Here is a 24,344-nt window from a genome sequence, read left to right as displayed (position 1 = left end):
TTGGGAAAACTATCACCTGTCTCTGCGGAGTGAAAAAGCAGCTTGTAACTTTTTCAACCTTATGTAGTTTCGGGATTCCTAAACTTTAGAAGAACAAGAAAACAAGACGGAATATTTTTTGTGTTGTCTCAGAACTTTTTGTCATACACTTCTGAAGCACTGAGTAAGCATTTAAGATCAGGTTATTTAATTGCAAAGTGATGAGAAACAAAGAGTTTCCCTTGCTTTAATTTATTTAATATTTAATTTAATATTGCCAGGACATTGGTTGAAGCTGAGCACAATTCAGATGTTTTTAGACTGTGAATCTAGTTAAAAACAACAACACCTTTCTGTACAGCACCTAGCACATATGACATGCTTATAAATGATGCTAACATCATGCTAGCCATTGCTGTGCTTGTAAAATAAAAGGAATTCAAAATCAGTGAGGGAGAGGAAAGAACATATCTGAAAGCAGTCTTTTGTAGGGAAGTTTTGTAAATGTGTGGTGTTTTACTGTGTTTGGTGTTTTAATTTGCTGGAAGCTGCCCAGAGTGGCTGGCGCAAATATTATTATTATGTGCACAAACATCTGTGGTAGCCTCAACAGCAACATCCTCTTTGCACTGGTCACATGCAATTTACATTTGGAAATCTTTGTGCTATACCTAGAAATCATTTCCCAGCAGTGTTTCCCATGAGCTCATAGGACGAAAGTGTGCAGCATACATTCCAAAAATCAGGTGGTGCTGGAAGGAAGCTGTTTGCTACATGAACTAAGGGGCTGCAGCTACTTGCCACATGGGTGGGAGAAAGGGGTACAAAAAACCAAGCAGAAGCCCCCCCCCACATATCTCAACAAGACCACAAGCTCACCACAGTTGCATGAACCATAGAATTGGAAGAGACCCTTAGGACTATCTAGTCCAGGGGTTGTCAAGCTGGTCCCTACCGCCCACTAGTGGGCGTTTCAGGATTCTAGGTGGGCGGTAGGGGGTTCTGCGCTGAATCCTCCTTCCATCGAGCACTGGTGGGCGGTAAGGAAATTTTACCATCAAGAAAGATGCATTAGTGGGCAGTAGGTATAAGAAGGTTGACTATCCCTGATCTAGTCCAACTCCCTGCAATGCAGAAATCTGCAGCTGTCCCATATGGAGGTCAAAGCTGCAACCCTGGTGTTATCAGCACCACACTCTAATGAAGCGATTGATTTTAGTGATCCACAACGGTGCTATTTATGAAGACCACATAAATAAAAGCCAATATGCAAAAAGAGGTTGCCACTGTGGTTGTGTAAGGGCATGCAAATTATCGTGTTGTTTGGCAGGGCGGAGGAGGCAGGATTTCTTTCGATGCCTTAAAACCTGTTTTGGAGTGGCTTGTGATGGGGCACACAAGCCTCCAATCCGCATAGTCAGCAGCTATAGTCAGAAGAAAAACCCCATGCAGCCAATGTAGCACACAGTTCACCTGCTGCACCCTCTGCTTTTCAGAACCCATGTCATACATTTACCTCACTCAGAACAGTGCAAGCAGATGTGTTTTGAAGCCAATATTTCTTCCCCCAATAAAGAGGAGAGGGGAGAATCACCTCATCCTTTTGAATTTAACTGAAAACCTAGAAGCAGATATAACTCTTTTAAAATGCAACCAAGAGTACTGTGCATTCGGCTCCAGATTAATAAGGTAATATTACTGGCTCGGCATCTTTTTCTAGTCATACCTGTTACCACAGCTTTAGGCGAGTCAGTTTTTCCCAGACACTCCCTTCAATTTGCCTTCTTCAAGTCGAAGTTTTTAACTCAACACATGCCTCTCCTGTGTGTTCTTCACTAAAACATGCTATCAATCCACCGGCATCAGAATTGGATCTATCAGTGGGGGGTGGGGGGGATCGCTAATCTTTCAGCAACGAACACACACAAATGCATCTATCTGTACCTGTCTAAGAAAAGAACATCTGCATTTTGTCAGAGGAGCCTGAAAGCCCACACAACTGAACTGAGACCTTGCCTGCTTTCCAACATTGTCTGAGATCTAAGTAACGATCTGTGTGACATGAAACGTAAACCATCAAGATAGTAATGAAAACTAGACCACTGAGAACTTTTAGAACACTTTGCATGCCTTATGACCATTGATGCTTACAACAGCTCTATAGGAGGCATATAATTATTATCCCCATCTTACAAATGGGGGACTGATGCTCATGGAGCAGTAGCAATGCCTAAAGCTACCTCATGACCTCATAGAAAAGCAGAGGTTTGATTGGCCATCCCTGAGCACTCACTCTCGTCACTACCAAAAATAAATTTAAATACAGTTTTTACTCCCATCTGGCAACACACACACAAAATATCAAAGGGCAGAGTCAACACATCAATTGTTAGAGAAAAAGGAAGAAATCTGCAGAAGATGAAACATAGTTTGAGGGTAATTTTAACCCAATTCTAGGAGGAGAGGGAAAGGAAACTTTTCCTATTCAATTTGCAGAGTAGTAACTAAACTGGCCTTTTGAAGCAAAAGTGACACCTTAACACATTTATTACAATACAAAGCTGATTAAACCCATAAAAGCATATGAAACCTGCCACAAAAAAACTTACCTTTACCAGTTACCAAGGGAGGGAAGCTCACTTGGGCTCTTGCCCAAGAGAAATCTCATTGCTACTAATCACAGCTTCGGTGCAAAGCAAACGACGACAGTTTTCATTCACAACCACCACCCCTAAGCCGCATGCTTGTAATAAAAGCCCAACCCACACATGAAATGCTTACAATAATTCAAAGCCCAGCCCACAAACAAAACACTGTGATCCATTTTATCATAATCACTCAACAGCTTTCCCACTAAGGAGACCTGTCAGAACGATCAGCTGCCGGTTCCACAGAGTACCATTTGCCCAGCTACATGCAACATACAGTATGGGAAGAGGACACAGTAGAAGGAAGGAGGTGGGGAGATGTGACTGATAGGTTCCTTGAAATGCCAAGATTTCAAAATGACAGAATGCCTAAACAAATGCGTTCATCCTCCACGAGAAACCTACCTTTCTAAAATTATACAACTGTTTGGCACTGCTTCCCTCCAACCCCAACGGTTTTTTAAAAAACTGGTTCTGAAGGCATTTGGCTTCCTCATGCATTAGCAGCGAACAAGCAATAGTATGTTTACCCATCTTATCACTTACATGATGCAAAGAGCATTATACAGTCACAGACCTCGTAAAATTATTACTGACATGAGAAAGCTTGCACATTGTTGAGAAAGGGGAAGCCTGTAAACCTTTTGATGGTCCTAGCAAACATGCACACTACCCATGTATTAATTATGCATCTGTGTATTGTATGTTTGCAGCGATACCATCAGACCTGGGAGTTCAGCAGCCACCTGGCTGTCACCTTCTAATATGAGAGCTTTCCAATTAGAAAAAAAAAAACTTGTTGTCTCGGCATCTCAAGTGGAAGAAAACAAACCAGGTGCCGCTTCCCCCTTCCCCCTTCCAGGAAGAATCCCAGCAGAATATCAAAAGATCTGTCCTCGTGGAGAGAGAAATGTAAGTGCTTTAGAAAAAAATGTAGCAAGAATCTTATTACAGAAAGTATTAGACAGAAGGCAGCCTAAAGATGGCTTTTAAAATGCAACCAAGAGCCAGTGTGGTGTAGTGGTTAAGAGCGGTAGTCTCATAATCTGGGGAACCGGGTTCGCATCTCCGCTCCTCCACCTGCAGCTGCTGGGTGAACTTGGGCCAGTCACACTTCTTTGAAGTCTCTCAGCCCCACTCACTTCACAGAGTGTTTGTTGTGGGGAAGGGAAAGGAGAATGTTAGCCGCTTTAAGACTCCTGAAGGGGAGTGAAAGGCGGGATATCAAATCCAAACTCTTCTTCTTCTTCTCTTGCCAGCAGCTCCATCAGTAATATTTCAGGATTAAACTTTAGGTGCCAAGAAGCTATTGTTTCGCAAAGAAAGCAAATCGAAATTATTTCTCAAGCCGATATCACCAAGCAGTCGCCTGTTTGTACTTCAGAAACTACAGTTCCCAAAGAGAGAAGATTCAAATGACATGCCTTCAATAACAGTGTCTCAACATGCATGGAAGAGTTACAGATACATTTGCCTAAACCCTGCACAAAGTTTAAGTCTGCTAAAGGGCCACTTTGTCCCATTCAGTGGGGCGGGAGAGAGTCTTGGTTTCTCCCATGGTGCAGGATCAGATCCACAGGAAAGCCAGGAAGGGTGCATGAAGAGAAGCGCCTGAAAAAATCATGAAGTGTTGAGGGCGACGCAAATAGTCTGTCATATCAGATGTCATGACATGCGAAACACTGGAATGCTTTTGTTTATATATAGAGCAGTTTATCAACAGCATGCCTGACATGCCTGAAGTTCTTAGCCACTGGAGATCTTCCACTGTGTTATGCACGCAGGAGATATTGATACACTTTAATATATACAATGCACACCAATAAAAGCAAAACACATATATATTAGGATCAACAGCACCAACCATACTGTAGATGAAGTAAACAACAAATTTTAGTTACATGATTTCTTCGTTTGTTTGCTTGAAGAGCGCTAGTCAGGACCTTTAATAAGGCCCAAACTAAACACAATGGGGGTTAAACATTTGGGGCAAGATTCAACTAAGTTGTGCTCGCACAACCTGTCTCCCCAACTGCCCCACAACCTCTGCTCTGGAAGGCTGTGGAAACCCACAAAACAGGTTTAGGTGATGTCAGGTGGGGTGGGGGGAGAAAGGGAACTTTGTTCCCTGGCCACATACCCCACTTAGCACTGTGCTGAATTCCACCTATGCTTTCAACACCGTTCCTCTCCCTTAAGTAAATAATAAAAAAGATTTAAGTAGCAGCTGCTGCAGGGCTCCATCGTGCAACCCCCCCCCCAGAGGCCTACAAAAAGTTAAATTTACAATAAATCAAGACGGTCAAAATGAGAACATTAAGCCACCACAACATAAAAGAGCAATGTAAGGAATAAGGAAGATCTTAGTGTATCTGCAAGCACATGTAAAGATGAGCAGTCCTTCAGGTATCCTCGTTCCAAGTCAGGAAGGTGACTTAACACATTGTGTGAACAAAATATATGCATCTATATCAGAGAATGATAGCTGTCTTACACCGAGTCAGACCATTGCTCCATCTAGCTCAGTCTACACCAGGCTTCCCTAACCTTGAGTCCTCAGGTGTTGTTGGACTACAATGCCCATCATCCCCAGTAAGTGCTCAGGGGATGATGACAGCTGTAGTCCAACAGCATCAGGGATCAGAGGGTGGGGAAGGTGAGTGTTCACCAACTGCCAGTGAATCTCTGGAGTATTTCCCAGTGACTGGAGTCTTTCCTAGCACTGCCTGCAGAAGGCAGGCTTGAACCTGGGATATTTTGCTCTTAACACTGAGCTACGCCTCTTCCCACTGCCCAAGGACCTTCTAAAAACCCAAAAAATGTTGACTTGCGTATAACTTAGACATTTTAACAATTTTGTTTTAATTAAGCAAAAATAAAACAATGGCGCTAGACTAGAGAAGGGGCTGCAAAGCCCCTTTGGGATCCAGATCTACATTCATAGCTTTCTGCATTTTGGGGACAAGTATAATTCATATTAGGGATGTGGGTGGCGCTGTGGGTTAAACCACTGAGCCTAGGACTTGCAGTTCAGAAGGTCGGCGGTTCGAATCCCCGCGACGGGGTGAGCTCCCGTTGCTCGGTCCCTGCTCCTGCCAACCTAGCAGTTCGAAAGCACAAAGTGCAAGTAGATAAATAGGTACCGCTGAGGCGGGAAGGTAAACGGCGTTTCCGTGCGCTGCTCTGTTCGCCAGAAGCGGCTTAGTCATGCTGGCCACATGACCCGGAAGCTGTACGCCGGCTCCCTCGGCCAATAAAGCAAGATGAGCGCCGCAACCCCAGAGTCGGTCACAACTGGACCTAATGGTCAGGGGTCCCTTTACCTTTATAATCCATATTACACTACAGACTGCAGCATAAAAGATTCTATGATTCTATAATAGTAGCATGACGACAACCTAGAAAATGTGTTACACCCATCACGATACTGCAACAGAGAAGAAGCACCAGAGATAAATCTGAGAATCTCTTCCTTCCATTGCCCACGATGTACCCAAAACTACTGTCAGGAAGTATTTGATTATCTATTCTTGATTTCAGGCAGAACACCAGTTTGAATCATTTCCTTAAAAAAACCAAAAAAACTATCTGATCTTTCATCTATCATTTGTGAAGGAAATGGAGAATAATGATCCAGGGGCAGATCTTTAAGAATTATTACTTCAGCAAAAATTATTGAAGGTACATTAACATGAGATAAAGGCAGAACCTTCAACACTCCTTTGAAACGGTCAAAATTATGAAAGACTGAAGTTGTGCTCTAAAAGACAGATTTGGAAAGCAAACATTTAAAAATCATCACCATACTCACCTGTGACACACACAGAGAGAAAAAGGGAGAATAACAGAAACAAAAAGCCAGTCCCATCATTCAAAATGCAAGTTGCTTACTTAATTGTAAGAGGGTCCTTAATTGTAGAGGGAAAATTCTTATACAAAATATTATCCAGCTGCAACTCAATCCTTTATTATGGAGACTGATCTACTTCTTATATAGAAGACGTGTGGCCCTTTCATTGGGGGGTGGGGAGTCTCTAGCTGCTCAGAAACATCACTTTGTAAAAGTATAGCAACATTTTGGTGTCTTTAATCCACAAGGACAGCACATCACCCATAAGACCATTTCAAAGTGCTGAGAGTCATTCTTGGAGGCTGCACCCCCAGCCACCTGGAAGGCCATCATGGCAAGGGGAAGGCCAGGCCAGCCCCATCCACCAGGGAAGGAAGGAGCAGCAGCAGGCAGTGAGTTTCTCCCCTCCCTGCCAGAAAGAACACTCCATGCCAACTAACAGTTGTTCCTGAAGCTGAAGGAAGTACAGTCTGGCCTCTGTCACCAGCCAGTAAACAAGGCTTGCAGGGCACGTTGGTGTGCTTGTGGCCCTAACTGAATATAAATGCCTGTTTACAACTCAGCCCCTCTGTTTTGGCATCCTTGGTAAGGACATCCACTCCTTACCTTTCTCCTCTACTCCCCTTTCCTTGTGTCTCTTAAGTCTGTAAACATCTCTCTTTAAAAATTATATATATGAATGAATTCAATAAACTGAAGACAGCGTTCTTCATCAGCAACACCTTTCCCCTCTTTTCTCTACCAAAATTTCTGTTTATGAACCAGTCCAAGGAAGTCTTCTGGGAAACCCAGGAACTAGCTGTACATTTTGCCCCTTTCATTCCCTGCAGTTGTTCACGGCCAATGCTTACTTGACCGATTATCTTTTCTTCTCTTGGTTTATGTCCCCTAGAAACTCTTCTTATGCCAAACAAGCCTTTACCTCACAAGTTCCTTTGGTCCTAGCATGGGCAGAGAGGGGAGGGGAAGATAACAAGTTGCCACAATGTATACAATGGCCCCTCTCTCTACTTAATTGAATTAGCTGGGAAGTGATGCATCTGGTTCTTAAGGCACATTTTGACCAGCTTAACAGTTTAGTATTATGTTCTTATTTTCTTGAAGCAACAACAAATTGCAACACTTAGTGAAAAGCACGACATAAATGTGTCACACTTCATTGACTGTTACAACGGTTTCCATGAAATAGGGCAGACTTTAACTCACATATTATATGGCAGGAGAGACAGAGGTCGAAAGTTTGGAGATTCCTTATGGTTTAAGGCAAACAAAAGAAGATGTTCTGTACATCTGATTTCATGAAAGTGAACCAGTGTCAAGCTATAAATGGCCATTAATACCCATACAAACCCGCCGTGGCAAGCTTCTTCCCACAACACAGCAATTCATGAATAATGACGCCTGCAAGTCTCAAAGGCTGGCAAATGTCCCAAATATGTGAATGAAATGGACGAAAATATAGTTATTATTTATTTGTGGAGTACTTTGTAATGTCACTTTGAAGGCTAGGAACAGAGTGGATATAGTTGTCAGTCTTGGCACGCATTCCAATTAGTATTAATTCTTTCAATTCATTGCTTCTTTAGAAAGAGGCGATGTGGCATGCATTTCTGTTTATACCAGTGTCAGCCAATGACATCTCTTCCACCAACTTACACGAATAGCTTCTAAGCTGAAATTGTACAAGATGGTTGGGGCCAACCTACACAAGGAAAACAAAGGATTCCAAATTCTATTATTTCCCTCCTAAGGCTAATGTGACCATGAGGGTATTTTCCAGAGTGAGTCAGTGAATACCATTAACTGTTTCCCCACCCACTGATATTTTCCTGAGAATGTACCTGTCATTATACAGGTGCCCCTGCAAACTGAACTCCAGCACCAGAAGTGAGGCCAAGGGAGAGGTGGCCTCATGGTAGACATGGAAGAGGTTAAGCATAGCTCTCTCTCATCTGCCACACCTGACTGTTATCTAAGGAAATGGCACGTTGAGATCACATTCTTCCTGAGGTAACTGATATGCCCCTTAGATGAATGGTTACATCACTGAATTGAAAGAAAAATGGTGCAGATTGTAGTAGTAGTAGCAGCAGTGGTAATAATAATAGTAGTATCCCAATTATTTGTTGTATAAAATTATACCACAGGCCGGAAAGATTACTCACAATCCAAGGATGTGGCATGAAGCTTATGGATAAAGTTACTACAACTGTACTTTACAGACCTTAAGCACTACTGCCGAGTTTATCAAACTGTGGAATCCCTTTACGTATACCATACTGAAACAATTTATATGGCTTGCTAACAGCATCCACAGCCACGTAGCTGCTTGCAAAAGCCTTCTTAGTTCTCCCAAGGTCTTTTCCCCCAAGGAAATTATGCATCCTTAACCAACAGAACACTCCCCCCCCTCCAATTTTGTACAGAGGCAATTTCAATGGGTATTATTGCTAGGGAGAGGAAAGTTGCAGCGTGCATGTCATGCCCATTGCAGTTTTCCCTGGTTTACAAATACGACCACAGGCCCAAAAAGGTCAGTCCCCTCTAACTTAAGGAGCGTGCAAGCTAGTTATGACTAACTCAGAGAGATAGCTCAGTCGGTAGAGCATGTGACTATAAATTTCAGGGTTATGGGTTTGAGCCCCACGTTGGGCAAAAAAATTCCTGCATTGCAGGAGGTTGGACTTGATAACCCTCATGGTGCCGTCCAACGCTGATTCTGTGACTCTGTTTCAACTAGTCTACTCTGAGCGTAGCTTAGTCAGATACCAACCATAACTATATTAAGAGAAAGTATTGAATTGAATGAACTTTCCTTGATCTAATTTATATTCATTCTAGATTTCAGTATTCTTGCTGATTTGTATAAATCCTTCTTTCAACATTTAGTCTTCTAAAGAGGAGTGGTGCCCCCCCCCCCAAAAAAAGAATGATAATCTGGCCATTTTAAGTACTCCAAGATCTCAGTGTCTTTGAAATTTTGACAGTACAAATATAAACTTTAGCAACAAATATCAGAAGATGTGAAGTATTTGAACATACTATTTGTAGCTTTCATTTCTGTGAAGACATGAGGTGTGTAAAGCGTGTAACAGCACATTTCAGGTATAATGGATGCACACTTTATGTTGTGCATACTTGCCATTTATATTCAGTGAGCCCTGCACTTTCTCTTTCTAAACAGGATTAATGGCTATGCAAATCAGCCTTGGACTTGCACTGATTACATTGAAAGATAATTAATCAGACCAATTAACATCAAATCCAGATTTCAATGAAGTCAAAACAACCAAACTGCAAATCTACATTGGATAATGAGGGAAACTCATCTAGGAAAGAACACTATTTAGCTCTCAATGTGCATCTCATTTGCTAATGTACAATGCTTCAAAAGGTACAAGTTAATGTTTCCAAGATCTTCCCTTAATGCCAGTCTCTTATCTCTTCAACAAACCTGATTTGCTTCATATAATTTCTGGGAAGAGGTACCATTAGAAAGCTTTAGTTGACAATTTACCATTAGTATAATTCATCAAAAAGTCTTAGTGCAATGAGTCAGCTGAGAGTATGCTGATTACAGATTCCTAAGCATATGTTATCATTTAGCGTGGTTATTGCACTAACACAGCTTTAGGTTCAAACATATGCTTTGCATATTAGAAATTAGAGATACAGACACCCATCTGAGAACTAGCAACTTTGCAACCAAGGATGCTCAGTTACACACACCCACACACCAACTCCACCCCCTCAGCAAACTAAAGAAATGCACCACTTCCTTGAAGGTTCCTAAATAATGCAATTAGGAGAGTAAACTGAGCAAATGCCATCACAGAAACTCCTCAGAATCTACAGGCAGATTCATTCTGCATTCAGAGCTCAGCTGACCATGGGTAATCAAAATAACTAAAGCCTCAAGATTAATCAGTTTTTAGCTTAAAAAAAAATCCAAGAAAAACTCGGGCACACAAACACACACACTCCAGTGGGTTGTATAAAGGCATAATTAGTGTAGATGAATCATTCCCTATTAATATTGAAGATCTATGTCTACAACATTAAAATAATGCCATGTGTAGGCAAGAACTAGTTACTGCCAAAGCCAACGAGTATGGTATGCAATGATGCAATCTGAATTTAAAATCTTGCCAAAATCGCTGGGCTCCTAGTTTCAGGATAATATGGTATTGGTATTATTATTATTATTATTATTATCATCATCATCATCATCATCATCATGCACCCCCTCGGCTTAATGTCCTGTGCCCTAAATCCAGCACTGCTAGTTTTGGCAAGATATGCAAAGTTTGGGTGGAGAGCAGAATGGTTCCATACCACTTTGGCTTCTACAGTCCACTCCAGACTTGGGCAAAGTGGAATCCGCAATGAACTCCAGTAATGCACAAAGCCATGTCCATCAGGCTTCTTTGTGCATATCTAATTCAGAGGGCTGCTTCCCCAATTCTTCTGCGTGGCGAAACAAATGGTATTTTCATCACCTCTGGACCATGGCAGACATGACTGGGGCAACCTCCATGAACATCCCAGACCACACCGGGAGAATGCTTGACACATTTGGCACCTCTGACACATTCTACCCATTTGCTATGCCCAAGAAAACTGTTTTCAGGAGGGTTGATATCTGCAGCAACTGGGTGGGGTGAAGAGGTCTGGTCATGCTCCAAAACATGGGCATAGCCAGGATTTATGCCGGGGTGGGGGGCAGAACCTCAGTTTGTTAAGTATTTTTACTTGATCTGGGGGCCCCCTGTCCCCTTGCCCCCCTTGACTATGCCCATGCTTCAATAATGCATCCATCTCTTCCAGCATCAAATATCCCTTCCTGGTTTTTTTCAGCTGTAAGGCAGAATACATGAGCATGATAACATGTAAAGGTAGAATGAGGGGGGGATGAGGAAGAGAGGTAGAGAAGCTGGCAAGATACTTGAAGCTACACTGAATAGGAAGAAGGTGCTGCTACTCCTTTTTCTTAAACCAACTGCAATGGCTGAGGCTGATGGAGTTGCAGCCAAATCATCAGTACCAGGTCAGCAATGGCTGCCTTAAACTACTCATGTGAAATGTAGTGGATGGCAACAGAAGAGAGGGCTTTTCTGGTTGTGCTGCCTGCTTGTGAAATCCCTCTCTAGGAAAACTCACCTGGTACCTACGCCAACAACTTTTCAGCACTCAGCAAATATTTTCCCAGCCTTTTAACATCTGGTGTGTTTTGGTTTTAGCACTATCTTTAACAGTTGCAAACTGTTTTACTGATTACCGTAGTTGTGCTTCCTGAGCTGAGTTTTTAATTGCCCTAGGAATTTTCATTTGAAATGTTTTAAAGAAAGACTGGATCACACACATTCATTCTGTATGGAGTGAACCCACACTGGAGCTGAAATTATGCTGACATTTTCCACAGGACTTAGAATCATAGAGTTGGAATAGACCACAAGGGCCATCGAGTCCAACCCCCTGCCAAGCAGGAAACACCATCAGAGCACTCCTGACATATGGTTGTCAAGCCTCTGCTTAAAGACCTCCAAAGAAGGAGACTCCACCACACTCCTTGGCAGCAAATTCCACTGTCGAGCAGCTCTTACTGTCAGGAAGTTCTTCCTAATGTTTAGGTAAAATCTTCTTTCTTGTAGTTTGGATCCATTGCTCCGTGTCCGCTTCTCTGGAGCAGCAGAAAACAACCTTTCTCCCTCCTCTATATGACATCCTTTTATATATTTGAACATGGCTATCATATCACCCCTTAACCTCCTCTTCTCCAGGCTAAACATGCCCAGCTCCCTTAGCCGTTCCTCATAAGGCATCGTTTCCAGACCTTTGACCATTTTGGTTGCCCTCCTCTGGACACGTTCCAGTTTGTCAGTGTCCTTCTTGAACTGTGGTGCCCAGAACTGGACACAGTACTCCAGGTGAGGTCTGACCAGAGCAGAATACAGTGGCACTATTACTTCCCTTGATCTAGATGCTATACTCCTATTGATGCAGCCCAGAATTGCATTGGCAATTCTCAGTCTCCACTTCAATTCCCATGCAGACCAAGCATTGGGGAACACCAACATGGGATAGGATGAGGGCAGCATTAGTGGAGGAGAAGTTGTGGTGGCTCTTATGTCGCCAATTACAAGCGTCTTCCAATAGTGTCATTTCAGGCAGCACTCCCAATGAGAATGGTCCCACCAGCTGAGGAAAGGAATGCATTTCCCCCAGCGACAATAGATGGCTGTCTGAATGCTAGGAATAGGAGACGTCGCCTAAACAGAAGTGCTTTCTTACAGGGGAAGAAGAAAAACCTGGATTCTGCGCAACTCAGAAACATACATACATTTGTTGTGATAGAAACCGATCTACGGGAAAGGCCCAAAGTGAGCTGGTGCACCATGCATTGACAGATTAGGGACTACTTTCAATCCTATTTCCATTCACACTGTCCAGTGACCACAATATAATTCAGGAGCCAAAGTCTGGCTAATGAGAAAAACAAAAGCACCAGTACTGTAACCTTCCCAACAGCACTGTTGGGCCAGGGATTTTAAGGCAAATTGTATTAACTAGTTAGCTACAGATTAGGTAGAAAGCACAAACACTTCATGACGTGGTTTCAATTAAGCACTTTAAAAAAAAAAAACAAAACCCACTTCAAGGGTCCTTGATCCACAAATCCTGTTACATGACTGAGAATTACAGAGTATTATCAACATCTGAAAACGCAACAGTCCACTTCAAAGCAATTCTATGCACAGTTTTGTTGACCTCAGTAAGGCTACTGTGATAAAAACCGCCTCTAATACTAATCTTGTGCAATATCTTTAATGAGTTTGGTCTTAAGCCTAGATCTTGCACTGCTCTACAACTTCCATTTCCAGAACCAAACTATGGTGAAAAGCACTTTCCCTGTAAATAGACTTCACCTCATGCAATCTAGAATGTCAGTATTTGCCTCCTCAGCTTTATGTACTATCAATACAGCAAAAACCAACAGTTATAATTTTTCCAGCAGACTTTACCTCAAGGGATGCAGAAGTCATCTTTCAAAAATGTGGAATATGATTCTCTTGACCACAACACAAAATTCTAGTCTCTTCAGATATATTACAACCAAATTGCAATCCACAACATCAATTAGAAGTGCAATTAGGAGTTTCTTTGGAAAACAGCAGAGCAGACTGATGTTTCAAAAAACCTCTATTTCATCTGAGAAGTATGCTTCTTTTAAAAAAATAAAATAAAAGGGGGATGGGTGGCAAATCAGTAGCTTCCTGCTTCATTCTGAAGGTGAGTCGAACGCCCCCCCCCAAAAAAAAACACAGGGCAAGTGTGGCTTCCCCATTTTGTTAGAAGAGATGGGAAAATATATAAAATTCTTAATTGATAACAACATGATACCAATTGTTTGGGGCCGACATACACACCACCCTCTGAAATTTTAAGTGCTAAGAGAATATTTTAATGTGCCTATTCAGTCTAGCTCCAGGTATATTTTCCAGCCTCAAGAATGTCAGAAGTGACAATTTAGTGACAACAACTTCTGATTTTATCATGTATCAATATCGCGCAGTGGTGGCTAAACTCTGGCCCTCTAGGTGTTGTTTGGCTCCAACTTCCATCATGCCTGACCAGTGGCCTTGCTTGCTGTGGCTTATGGGAGCTGGAGTCACCATTTCATTGCAATACCAAACTTTCAGTAGAAATGCATACCCATCCGCACCAGAAAATGCACTGACTTACCCAGCAATCTTAACCTGGTCTACTCAGAAGTAAGTCATTGAATTCAGTGAGGCTCGCTCGCAGGAGGTGGGGATAGTTTTGCAGTCGTGTTTACTTATTAGGAAGTCCCCCTGATTTCAGTGGCTCTCAATTGGTCCTTTATGGAACCACAGACTCCAGAGAATATTTTTGGAGTAACAATGCTTCTGTCTCATAGCAACGTTTTCCATTTGCGCAGAGTGTCACATCTCAAGTATAGGAGATGGCCACTCTCATCATTGTAAATAAACTATCAGTGACACTTAAATCTGCATTTCTCAGCTGCTATAAAGCTACTATCTTACAACAAAGCAGTAAGACACAAAACTTGTGAGATCAAAGTAATATGCTTTGGGTAAGAGAAATAATAAACCCCAAAAAGACGGCAAATGTTTAAAAGACATCAACTTTACAAGACCCCAAGAGTGCATTGCAGAATACAGTGGTACCTCGGGTTAAGTACTTAATTCGTTCCGGAGGTTTGTACTTAACCTGAAACTGTTCTTAACCTGAAGCACCACTTTAGCTAATGGGGCCTCCTGCTGCTGCCGCGCCGCTGGAGCACGATTTCTGTTCTCATCCTGAAGCAAAGTTCTTAATCTGAAGCACTATTTCTGGGTTAGCGGAGTCTGTAACCTGAAGCGTATGTAACCTGAAGCGTATGTAACCCGAGGTACCACTGTATATGGTTCCCATTTCTAGTCATCCATGCTTCAGCCAAACTTCCATGTTGCCATTTAATTCATACCATTGGTATCTATTGCCTTGTGTTCCAAAAGAAGAGACAACACTTTTTACCCTAGAAATCAAAAGCCATTTGTAGGACTTGAAGTTGCCTGTTAACCATTATAGGACATCCAAATATTTTTGAACTGTGTTAGCCAACAATATAAAGAAAAGCTTTGTGTAATCCAGGAACCCTGCTATATTCCCCCAAGAGTGAAACTCAATAGCTACTCAAACACAACTCCTGGTTACCCTTATTCCAGTATGTATAAGCCATGCTAAGACACAGTGGGATTTACTTCAAGGTGAACATAGAGAGGACTGGGCTAAATCCACATTAAGTCCAAGAGACCAAGCACATGTACTGGGAAGAAAGCAATTAAATGTAAAACATACTTCCAGCTTGTGCAGCTGATTTTGTTGCAATGCTTTGACTTCTTGACAACTCTGAACCCATTTGCAATGGATGACCCAAAAAAAGACAAAGGCTCAAAGTGACTAGTTTCAAACGCTCATCAGCTTCTGTCAAACTCAAGCCTTAAGTTGTGTCTGCATAAGATACCTGTCAAAGATTGATGTGCTCAGGCAGCTAGTGCATTTTGATTATGTATTTTGTGGTTTTATATACCACCAGGTATAGGATGGTATAATAATAATAATAATAATAATAATAATAATAATAATAATAATAATTCAGCTCATCACACACATATCCCAGGATGATGCAGGCCCACAGCTCCTAGTGTGATATGCTTGAAAGTATAGAGTAGACTAACACAGAGGGTAAGAGTGCATTCTTACCTATGCAAAAGACTGACAGTTTAATACAAAAAATACAATTTATTTATTTTTTAAACGCAGAGGCATTTACCTGGCAGCCTGCCTACCCAGAAGTAGGTTCAACTGAGTTCAGTAAAGCTTCCTCTCAGGTAAGCAAGTACAAGATTGCAGCCATAAGGAGCATACTGCTGGGATTATATTATAGATGGGGATGAATGGAATTCAAGATTAGAACCTTTAATTTATTTATACACCTCAAAGCGGTTTACAAAAGACTGCACACTTACAAGCCTCATGGAAAACAGCAGGATTTACTTCTGAATAGCATCATACCTCAAGTCCAAGAACCAGCTGCTTGGAGAAGGCATAATATGGCCTAGTCAAGTTAAGATACCGTGTGTGTGTGTGTGTGTGTGTGTGTGTGAGAGAGAGAGAGAGAGAGAGAGAGAGAGAGAGTGCATGCAAAAACTGTCCCTGCTGTCCACATCCACTACATGCACGTAGTCTGCTAAAGGTGAGAACAGAGCCAGCTCTGGCTCAGAGGTAGTCAACATGATGTCCTCCAGATTTTTAGCACTACAACTCCCATCAGCCCTAGTCACAATGGGCAGTGGTCACAGATCACGGGAGTTGTAGTATACAACATCTGGAATACACCATATTGGCTATTCCTGCTCTGGATAAATGACCAGAAACCCCATCTCCTATAGGAGATAGACCCAATCTCATTGAGAGGGTCTATAAGAAAGCAGCTTGTATGTAAGGTAGGCTCTATTCACACCTTCACCAGAGTGAAGACTGGGGAGGGGCAGCAGGCCCAGCTCTGCTCACTCCATGTGCCTCTGAGCATGTGCAAAGCATGCCTCCCTTCACTGTCCCACACAGTCAGAATTAAGGGCAAATGTTTCCAAAGACTAAGGAAGGGGAGGATCACAGTACTGTGCTTGCATGCAGAAAGTCAACTTCTACCCTTGGCACCTCGAGTTGAAAGAAAAGATCACAGGTGATGCGAAGGTTGTCTGCTCAGAGATTTTGAAGAACGGTTGCCAGCCAGAGACAGTGCTGGGTACATAGTGTGCCCTGGTACAAAGCACCTCCCAGGACATTTCCCTTTAATAAATGTAGTGCTTATCTCAGGACCTTACATTCCAGTGAGGCTGCAATCTTAAAACGCTAACTCCGAAACTGCAGTCTGATCCCAGGCATTTCCCCCCTCAGAAAATGGAACTTCCAAGTCAGTACGTGCAGGATTGGATCCCCAAGTACTTGGGAATTGGACTCAGCAGGGCGAACTTCTGAATATGGGATTGCACTCTTGAGTCTAACTGGAAATAATGGAATTTGCTCCAAAGTAAAAGCACAATTAGTATCGCACTGCAAGTTGTTTTAAAAAACCCCAAGACATTCAGAAATAAGATACTCTGTTTTCAATGGAAATTTACTTCTTTTAAAAATGTGCTGAGCAGCACAACCCATTAGGAAGAAGCAAAGAGGGCCCCCCTCCCCCCATCGCAGACCCAAGAACATGAGAAGAGCCTGCCGGATCAGGTCAGTGGCTCATCCAGTCCAGCGTCCTGTTCTCACAGTGGCCAACCAGGTGGGAAACCTGAGCACCAGAACACTCCCCCCCCCCCACCTCCTGTGGTTTCAAGCAGCGTTATTGCCTCTGGCCACGAAGGCAGGGCAGAGCCATCACGGCTAATAGCCTCCACCTTCACCAATTTGTCTCATCCTCCTCTTTTAAAAGCCATCCAGGTTAGTGGCTGTCGCGACATGCTGTGGCAGCGAGTTCCATAGTTTAATAACTACCTCACCTCCCCCGCAAAAAAAAAAGAGAGAAAAGAAGCTACGCTCTAAGTTTGCGAAAGAAAGTTAGGCGGCCAGTGAAACAAGCCTATGCAACACACCTGAGGAAGCAGCGACAGAAGACTCCATCTCCCCAGTCCCCCACCCCAAGGGACTCGCTTGCAAAGCCCCCCCCCCCGCCCGCCCGCGGCAGGCAGAGAGCTCGACGGCGGTTTCTGGTCCAAAAGGAGGGCGCGACGCGACTAACCTTGCCGGGTGAGGTCCGGCGGCGCTCCCGCTGCCGCGGAAGAACGCGCGGCTGCCTTTCTCTCCGCGCAGCTCTTTTAAGCAGCCGCGTCCCTGCTGCGCGCGCTCGGGCTCCTAGGCGCCTCCAAGCCCCCTCGCGGCACGCGCACCAATTGGCTCCCGAGACGGGGCCAGACGGCCGCGAGGGTCCCCACGTGATTCCCCACTCGGAGAGGAGCGTGGCGCCGGGACGCGGGTCCCGGGCGAGGGGGAGTCCCGCCGACCTTGCTCCGGGGCGGAGGGAGACGCGCGGACCGCAGTTATGGGGCTCGAGCCTCGGGCTGCTGCTTCTGGGCTCCTGCGTGCAGCAGCAAGCTTAGCCTGCTGGTTAGAGGGGTTCTGTACGCTTACTCGGGAGTCAGTCCCAATGGTTTCAGTGGGGCTTAGTTCTGAGTAAAGGGGCCTTGCAAGGGGGAGGGGGGTCCATGGAAGGGAGAATGCCAGCAGGTGCAGTGACGCCTCCACTACAGAAGGGGGGGGACACCTGCGGCCATCTTGAGGTTGCTGGGGTTAAAACTCATCAGAACTTGGAAACTGACTTTAAAAAAGCATATCTAGCTCACTTACTATTTGTTGGTTGAAGGGACAAAATATAGAAGGAAGAATTCCTGGAGGCCAAGGTTGGGGCAAGTTCTCCTTGGTGAAGGAATCCCCAGCAGATATGTAAAGTCACAACATAGGCAGCAAAGTAAAGCGTGGAAATAGAGGCCGTTGGACCTTTAGAATATGCCCCACCGTGAGTTCCAAAAGCCCCCCTGAAACAGTTTCTTTCCCAAGTTTCCTTCTTCTCCCCAGCATAGGAAAAGAGCACACATATGGTAAGGTTAAAAATGATTGTACTTACAAATTCCCCCAAAGGCCAGATTCATGTGTTTCAGAATGATTGCACAGGCAGTAAACCTTAGCTTAGTTACAAAGTGAAAGTTCCTAAATTTATTGGTATAGGAACTCAAAAGAGTGGCTTTAAGAACTGTGCAGCCAAACTGGAGTCACCAGCTCAAACCTCTCTACAAGCTGAGTTCATGTAGACTGGAGTTCTCTCACCATTGAGTACTTGCCCCAGACTTGGATTTGGGCATCCAGGAATTCTCCTTTATTTTTCCATCATTGTCAGCGCCAGGGATGGTGGGACTTGTTTCTATTCAGACGTCATTGGACTCCAGCTCCCATCATCCTTGATGTCTTCACTGACTGGTTCCCCATCCGTATACTATAGCCCTGCAATAAGAAAAACTGAAGCTGGGGATATTTTTCCTTCTGTGCTATTTTCATCCTATTTCTTCCATACTTATATGGGAGTCACATTAATTTCAGTTGAATGTACAGTCCAAATAAACATACAGTGGTACCTCGGGTTACAGACGCTTCAGTTTACAGACACTTCAGGTTACAGACTCTGCTAACCCAGAAATAGTACCTTGGGTTAAGAACTTTGCTTCAAGATGAGAACAGAAATCGCGTGGTGGTGGCGGGAGGCCCCATTAGCTAAAAAGTGGTGCTTGAGGTTAAGAACAGTTGCAGGTTAAGAATGGACCTCCAGAACGAATTAAGTTCTTAACCTGAGGTACTTTTCCTTGTTATGTATGGTTACATGGGAGTAAGGAACTCAGTAAAACTTACTTCTAAGTAAGTGTGTATAGAACTGCAGCCTAATGTGAGCCATGATTATTCAGAAATAAATGCCACTGATTTCAATGATCATTACCTCTAAATTGGATTAGAGAGAGAACCTTAAAGTACATAAATCCCCAAGGAGTCTAGACCTGCTAATCTGCTCAACAGTGTGTCTGTGAAATTCATGGGATTCCACGGAAGTCACAATATATGTATTTCCATTTAACATACAATTGCACAGTTCCATTGACTAGTTAAATGTACAGGATGTTGCCAATTCCCTTAATTGTATTGTGGGTTTTTTCCATTATACGTTGTTTTTAAAATCCTAACTGCTGAAATCATAAGAACCTCCACTTTCAGGATTTTTTTTCAAAAAGAATTACTGCCTACGTTTTTGTGGTTAAAAGCAAAGCCAGTTTGCTTCCTTAAGGGAAGAGATACCAGAAACTGGGTGGTGGTGAGCAAACTAAGGATGCAATCCTATGCACAGCTTCTTATGAGTAAGTCCCACTGACCACAGTGGGACTTTTCAGAACATAAGAAGGGTCCTTTTGGATCAGATCAAAGGCTTATGTCACCCAGCATCCTCCTTCCTGCAAAAGGAAGTACAGTGGTACCTCAGGTTAAGTACTTAATTCATTCTGGAGGTCCATACTTAACCTGAAACTGTTCTTAACCTGAAGCACCACTTTAGCTAATGGGGCCTCCTGCTGCTGCTTCACCGCCAGGGCACGATTTCTGTTCTCATCCTGAAACAAAGTTCTTAACCTGAAGCACTATTTCTGGGTTAGCGGAGTGTGTAACCTGAAGCGTATGTAACCTGAAGCGTATGTAACCTGAAGCGTATGTAACCTGAGGTACCACTGTACTTCTTCACAGAGTACATTTATTGATTTAGTTAACAGATTTGTAACCTGCTTTTCAAGCCACGCTCTTCCTAAAGTGGCGTTATAATACACACACCAAAACATAAATCAAATTTGATTTGAAAGCATTTGAAAGATCTACTTCATAATACCATTAAAACCAGCACAAAAGTAAGAGATTGTGCAACGCAGCAAAATGGTGGTAGCACCATTTCTAGTTCTAGTACATTTCTCTGTCACAAGAGGCGGTGATGGCCACCAACTCAGATGGCAACTTAGAAGTTCATGGAAAACGAGGCTATGAAAGACTACTGGAGAGATGGTGGCTCTGTGCCACTTCCATTTGCACAGAGGACTTTTGCTCTCATAGTTGGCCATTGTCTATCTTAAATCTCTCGCCATTTACAGCTTCATTAGATGAGCCTAGGTTCTGGTATTATGAGGAAGGAAAACAGTAATTAATATCCATGCTCATTTGTGGTGGATAAGGAGTCATTGCAAAGAAAAGGAGATCCTGTTACTCTCTACTGCACTTAGCCATAGCAGTAGCGGATGGCATGGTCGAGAGGAGGTGCATACCTGGCCTCCTGGCAGGTGAATCACTGTTGTGGACTCTGGGAGGGCAAAGCGCACTGCAGATGCACCAGCAAAACCAATCTGGTGCATCTCCTGGTGCATTTGCATTGCACCACACTTTCTGCCACTTTTCCTCTCCCAGTAAGAAGCTGTGATTCACCTGCTGGGAGGTCAGATATGCGCTTTTGCCATTCACCACTAATCCATAGCATGTTAGTGTTTTGAGGGCACATGTTTTGGCAACCCTCCCCTCAGTTTGCTTGTGTGAAATCTCCCTGCTGCATTCCACCTGGGCTGAGGAAGATGCAAAAACGGGGGTGTGATTAGCATGCCAGGGTCATGCAGACGAGTGAAATGTGTGCTATCTGAAGTTCAAGGCATGATGCTCAGTACTCCCAGCAAATCTCATCCCATGGGCTGCAGACAGTGGCATGATTTGGAGTTAGTGCTCGTCTAGTGTTACATGCACAAGCCTGTTCCCCCTTCAGCATGGCTGTGAGATCAGAAGCATCGACTTCCATTTTCAACAACTGTTGCTTTCTGTTAATAGGAAATGCAGCTAAACTTTTACCAGAGCAAGTCAGGATCATAAAATATTACAGGTGACCTGTTCAGGCCAGCTAACCGCAGTTTGTCCCAGCTCAAATGAGTTCTGTCCAAATGCAGCCAATGCATGTCTAAGGAAATAAGCACAGAATCAGAGATGGAGATAGGAAACAGCCCCTGAAGGGGAAGGTAGACATAAAGAACTGCCTCCTGGGGGAAAACAAAGCTTTCTCTGGGCTTCTCCTCCAGCCAATCTACTTTCAAATGAATGAGTCTGCATAAATGAGTGACAGGTGTACACTGATGTTTAAAAAACATAAAGCAAATCCATGAAATTTAGAATGGGTCCCCATTCTAAAGCTGTGTCCTGGATAATTTTATTTTATTTTTAAAGTAGACCAAGTTTTCAAGCTGATAATACATCTTTCGCTCCTGCTTATCTGGTTTTTAGGATAGCATGTCACATAGTGAGACATAACAAGCCCAAAGGGTTTGCTGAGCAGGTCTCTTGAGTGCTGATCTGGAGCCTGACAACAGCTTCTGTTATCTTGTGTTTCGTCACCTATACAGGTGACTGAGTGTGTGTGATATCTGCACATCTTCAACATTGAGACCAAAACAACACCTGCTTCCTGAGCCTTCTTGGTGTTCTTGAATGTGACTGTGTTCGTTTGGGATTTATAGCAAGCAGAGTTTAAGTAGTCATAATAAGCGCAATTAGTTATAATGTACTTGTGCAGCGTAATTAAAAGGTGGCAAAAATAGGTTGTTGCTTTTTAATGAACTGAAATTATATTTATTGCAATCCCATAATTAACCTTTTCTATATTAGCACGGAGCATTGCATTTTGGTACCACCGAAATGTTAGATGATTAACATATTGTTGCATCAATGGGGGGGGGCAGTCCTTAACACTCTGATAGAGGCAGTGGTGCGGCAGCTGCTCAAAACCTCTGTTTGAATCCAGCGATACTTGACAACTATCATCTGGTTGCAAATCTCCCCCTTTGAGGGCAAGGGGCTTGAGAGAATGGAGTTGTGGCAAGTCAGCTGCATATGTGCTTGGAGAACGCTGATTATCTAGACCCATTTCAGTCTGGTTTTATTTTGGGGCCCAAATTGGCTTGGTTGTCCTGATGGATGACCTTCTCTGGGAGCTAGACAAAGAGAGTGGGACCCAGTTGTTTCTCCTGGACTTCAATGGTTTTTGATATCATTGACCATGACATTTTACTGGACTTGATCTTTAGGTTGGGAGGGGGAGGTCTGGTGTGAAGTTGATTCTGATCCTGGCTAGAGAGCTGGTTCTGGAGGATGGCATTGGGCAACACATGTTCAATCCCATGGCGGTTGCTTTGGGTGCTCCCACAGGGCTCTATTCTGACCCCAGTGCTATTCAACATAAATATGAAGCCCATGGGTGTGGTCATCAGGGAAATAGGTGTTGGATGCTGTCAGTATGCAGGTGACACAGAAACATAGTAGCATTATAGTACTGTATGTTCCTAGCCATCATCTGGTGCTGATGGTAGTTGTATCTCAGCAACATCTTGAAGGTCAAAGATTCCCCACATAGGGTCTATAGCTTGCTTTTAAGATCATCTCCAGTCCCAACTGAATGATTAAAAAATGTTTGTAGTCTATCTCATGCAATCCAACCTTGTCTACTCAGAAGTAAGTCATATTGGAACTCAATGGAGGCTTTCTTCCAGTTAAATGAGGCTAGGATTGCAGCCTGTGTGGGGGTGTTTTAAAATTGCATCCCACCTTTCTCCCCATTGATATTTCTCAACTATGTGTATGACAAGAGCAGGGCCAGATGAGGCCCTAAGCTACTGAAGGTAATGGGGCCCTTTATATGTCCAGCTGTCCTTTGTCAACAACAAATTGTCACTGTTTTTTGTGTTGAATATATCCTATATGGTAATTTATGGACCTAATAGGTATCTAAAGTAATTTGCACATAACAAATAAGAGCCTACACAACACAAAACACTGTTGCTGTATGTAGTTTTTATTTTATTTGTTTTTTATCTTATATTTTGGAAATGTACATCCAAGTTTTTTTTCCTTTAATTTTTTTTTGGGGGCCCCCAAGAGAGCGGGGCCCTAAGCTATAGCTTATTTAGCTTATACGTAAATCTACCACTGGACAAGAGAGAGAGTGTGTCTAATGGATTTGTGTTTGGTTCTGCCGTTTTTCTCCCCTGTCAGGAAGTGCATTGAATTCTGAATATTCATATTGTTATAATTTGGGGAATTGGTCTGGGTTACTTTGGGAAGCTTTGCAAGGAAGATGTCAATAGCTGTCTCACAATGACTAGACAGTGAGCAAACAGACTGCTCTGGAAGTGGGGGGGGGGCACTTTCCTTCTCTCTAAAGGATGGGGCAATCCAGGTTTCTCTTTAAGGAAGAAATTAAGAAGGAAAGATTGGGAGCTCTGAAGCTTAAAAAAAAGGACAGGGCCGGGCCGGGCCAGGGGCCTCTGAAAGTATTGGTAGTCTTCCCTAGAAGACTTGATATGGGGGGCTGTTGGGGTGTTTCATCCTGTACCTTCACCTATGGTCAACCTGTATCTTTGTAGAATAAGTGCAAAATGTAACAAAACACCAATAAATCTTCAGTGATCGCCTTCCGAAGGGGATGCTGCCCCTCTGAAACCTCTCACCTGTTGGAGTGCACATTCATTATTGTGAGCCATTGGTAATTATTTCTGGTTGTGCTAGAATATCTTCTTAGCAAACAGCCAAAGCTTGCATTCTGAAGAACTCTTTTGAGTTAACAGGAAGTTGGTCGCCCAGATCTCCAACAATGCATTATTAGCAATGTTGGTCACCTCTTCAAATGCAGCTTTGGTCAGACAACAGACTCACTCCTTCCCATATATTATCTACAATTCATC

The 24,344-nt window shown here is 43.3% G+C and overlaps 1 protein-coding gene across 9 annotated transcripts in view; it reads right to left on the bottom strand.

Annotated features, from left to right (window-relative positions):
- Positions 1–17,945, bottom strand: part of PPFIBP2 (PPFIA binding protein 2) — a 110,489-nt gene extending 92,544 nt beyond the window's left edge. For 2 of the 9 annotated variants that reach the window (XM_083463281.1, XM_083463286.1), the window contains exon 1: positions 17,798–17,945. The gene's annotated coding sequence lies outside the window, so the exon portion shown is untranslated. Of the gene's footprint in view, positions 1–2,588; positions 2,886–17,797 lie in introns of those variants that run through there. The other 7 variants (XM_083463288.1, XM_083463291.1, XM_083463270.1 and 4 more) reach the window with 4 other exon arrangements.
- Between the last annotated feature and the right edge of the window lie 6,399 nt (positions 17,946–24,344).

Source organism: Podarcis liolepis (assembly GCF_965112155.1).
Source record: "Podarcis liolepis genome assembly, chromosome: 1".
Classification (NCBI taxonomy): domain Eukaryota; kingdom Metazoa; phylum Chordata; class Lepidosauria; order Squamata; family Lacertidae; genus Podarcis; species Podarcis liolepis.
Note: the sequence above shows the minus strand (reverse complement) of the source record. Positions and strands in the feature narration are given on the sequence as shown.